The following is a 3816-nucleotide window of genomic DNA, read 5'->3' on the forward strand; positions in this document are numbered from 1 at the left end:
GGTGGCGGCAGCAGCGGCGGCGGCGACTTCTAGTGGCGGCGGCGGCTTGCGATGGAGGAGGAGGCGGCGGGGTGGGCGACTTATAAAGGCCGGGGGGCGGCGGCTTGTGCGAGGGGGCGGAGCAGTCTGACCTGAACTCCTCCTCGCCGGAGTCCGGCGTCCGCACGGGCGGCGAAGGCGGTGACGGCTGGGCTTGGCCTGCCTCGGCTGGGCCTTCGGCCCACTCGGGCGACGAAGCTATTTTTTTATGAAATAAACTTTCGCCCAAGAGAAAAACCCTAATAAAATATAAAAATATATCTAAAATACCAGAAACAATTTTCACCGTCCAAACTAATATTTAGGACAAGGTGAACATTTTTATGGCCTAAAATGCAATTTTCAAAAATGCATATTTTCCTCTAATTCAAATAAAATAACAAATAAAACACAAATAAAAAATTTCTTCTCCAATATTTCTCTCTTTTTGAAGAAGTCATTTTATCTTCTCTCTTTTATTTTTATTATTGGAAATAATTGGAGAGAAAAATATTAAAATCAAATTGATCCTCTTTTCAAATTTGAGAAAATTTCAAATATAAAAATTTGTGAAATCTCCAACTCTCTCCTTGGGTCCTTGAGTTGCTTAAGATTTCTAGTATCACAAACAAAATGCAAATGAAATATGATATGCATATGATGACCTATGTATAACATCCAAATTGAAAATTGGGATGTTACAAACCTACCCCCCTTAATATGAATCTCGTCCTCGAGATTCGGGTTGGCTAGAAAATAGGTGTGGGTGGTCTTTCCGTAGGTCTTCCTCTCGCTCCCAGGTGGCTTCCTCCTCGGTATGGTGGCTCCACTGAACTTTGCAAAACTTGATAACCTTGCTGCGTGTAACTCGGCTGGCAAACTCGAGAATCTTGACGTGTTTCTCCTCGTAGGTTATGTCACTTTCCAATTGAATTGCTTCCCGGGGTACTGTGTCTCTTAGAGGAATATCGGCCATCTCTGCATGGCACTTCTTCAGCTGGGAAACATGAAACACATCATGAACTCCTGACAATCCTTCGGGTAACTCCGACTTGTAGGACACTTCTCCCATACGTTCTAGAACTCGGTATGGTCCTACAAATCTCGGGGCTACCTTTCCCTTAACTCCAAATCGTTTAACTCCTGGAAGTGGTGACACACGAAGATATGCTCTGTCTCCGACTTCATAGACTACCTCCTTGCGTTTAGTATCGGCATAACTCTTCTGCCTGGACTGAGCTACCTTCAGTCTATCAGGAATCGACTTAACCTTCTCTTCAGATTCCTTTATTAAATCCGGTCCAAACAACTGACGGTCTCCAACTTAATCCCACATTAACGGTGTCCTGCACCTCCTTCCATACAAAGCTTCGAATGGGGCCATCTTCAAACTAGCCTGGTAACTGTTGTTGTATGAGAACTCTACGTAAGGCAAATTATCATCCCAACTGGATCCATAATCTAGCGCACAAGCTCTCAACATGTCCTCCAGAATCTAATTGACCCTTTCGGTCTGTCCATCTGTCTGTGGATGAAAGGCTGTACTGAACTCTAGCCTGGTACCCAAAGTCTGGTGCAGCTGATTCCAAAACTTCGAGGTAAACTGTGTTCCTCTATCTGATATGATGGTCCTCGGAACTCCATGCAGACATACGATCCTGGTCATATATATCTTGGCCAACTTCGCGCTCGTTTAAGTGGTTTTCACGGGGATAAAGTGAGCCACTTTGGTCAAGCGATCAACTACTACCCAGATAGAATCATATTCCGATCGTGTCCTGCGTAATCCGGTGATGAAATCCAGGCCAAGCTTGTCCCACTTCCATTCAGGTATCGGCATAGGCTGGAGTATTCTTGCTGGCTTCTGATGTTATGCCTTCACTCTCTGACATACATCACATACTGCTACATACTCGTCAATATCCTTCTTCATACCTGTCCACCAGAAACGTTCCTTCAAATCCAAATACATCTTTGTGCTTCCGGGGTGAATCAACTATGGCGAGTCATGAGCATTCTGAAGTATTAACTTCTTGATCTCCGTATTATCGGGCACATATACACGATCCTCAAACCATAAAGTTTCGTGTTCATCCTCACGAAAACCCTTGGCTTTTCCTTTGATCATCTTTTCCTTTATCTCAGCAATTTCCTTATCATCCTTCTGAGCCTCTCGAATCTTACCCAATAATGTGGACTGAACCTCCATTGCTGCAACAAAACCTCTTGGAACTATCTCCAAACGACGTTCCTTGAGATCTTCGACTAACTCCCGCGGTAATCCTCTGCTTACGAGGGTATTGACATAACTCTTGCGGCTCAAAGCGTCTGCTACGACATTGGCCTTTCCTGGATGATAATGCAACTTCATATCATAATCCTTTATTAATTCCAACCATCTCCTCTGCCTGAGATACAGCTCCTTCTGCGTGAAAATGTACTTCAAACTCCTATGATCCGTGTATACATCACACCGGTTTTCCAATGAGAAAGTGTCTCCAGGTCTTGAGCGCATGCACTACGGCTGCTAACTCCAAATCATGCATGGCATAATTCAACTCATGAGGTCGAAGCTGACATGAGGCTTATGAAACAACTCTTCCGTCCTGCATAAGTACCCCTCTAAGTCCTAGGCGAGAAGCGTCGTAGTAAACTTGGAAATCCTTGTGTATATCCGGAAGAATTAGCACTGGGGCTGTCACCAAACGTTTCTTCAACTCCTGAAAACTGGCCTCACATTCCTTGGTCCATTTGAACTTGGTGTCCTTCTTCAACAACTCTATCATGGGTTTCGCAATCTTGGAAAAATTCTCAATGAATCTCCTATAATATCCTGTGAGTCCCAAAAAACTGCGGATCTCTTCAACTGAAGCGGGTGCTAACCACTCAGTGACAGATTGAACCTTGGTAGGGTCTACTGCTATACCTTCTCCTGATATAAGATGTCCAAGAAATCCAACTTCCTTCAACCAAAACTCACATTTGCTGAATTTCGCGTATAGCTGATGTCGGGGGGAAGAACCCCAGGCAGGCAACGGAACCCGGATCCTTTTCAAAAATAGCGGGGCCAGCATCGCCCCTCAATCTGGCTCGCACTTGGCCGGGTCGCTCGACCCAGCTAAGTCCCTCGACCCGGCCAGACTCCTCGACTCGGCCCCAACTACCAACTCAAGACTTCTCCAACAAGCCAGCGCCACCCTTTGGCGTGCTCTCCAACCCGGCCAGGGGTCAGCGGCCGTCCCATCCCAGCCGTATGATGTGACGAGTCTCCACCAACTGATGACCAAAGCCACGGTGCCCCGCCCATGCCTCTGGTCAGCCGGGCATGGCAACAGTGCCCCCCACCTACCCGCTGACCAGGGCCGGTATGGCAACAGTACAATCATCATCACCCATGATGACAGCATGCGGCGACCTGACGGAGCGCCACTTTAGTCGACTCGACTCGGCCACGCCCTGACGATCGACAAGACGGCCAACAGTGCCCCCGTACCCGGCGGGCCCCGCGTCCGGAGAACCCGGCAAGCCCTGACCCCCGGTGGGTCCCAGCACCGGCTTCCCGGATGATGACAACCCGGCCCCATGACCTTGTAACATTACCATTGTACCCCTAGGGGGTTGGCCTATAAAACCCCCAGGAGCCCTGATGCATACGGCAACTCTCTCACTCGCACAGGCGATCACCCACTCACTCACGCACACCTAGCAAGCAACACCAGAGGAGAAGGAGTGGCCTAAGCCTTGGCCAGCCTTCCTCGTTCCTCCGTACAGCTATAGGAGAAACTATGTACTGATACA

Source organism: Triticum aestivum, chromosome 2D (assembly GCF_018294505.1).
Source record: "Triticum aestivum cultivar Chinese Spring chromosome 2D, IWGSC CS RefSeq v2.1, whole genome shotgun sequence".
Taxonomy (NCBI): Eukaryota; Viridiplantae; Streptophyta; class Magnoliopsida; order Poales; family Poaceae; genus Triticum; species Triticum aestivum.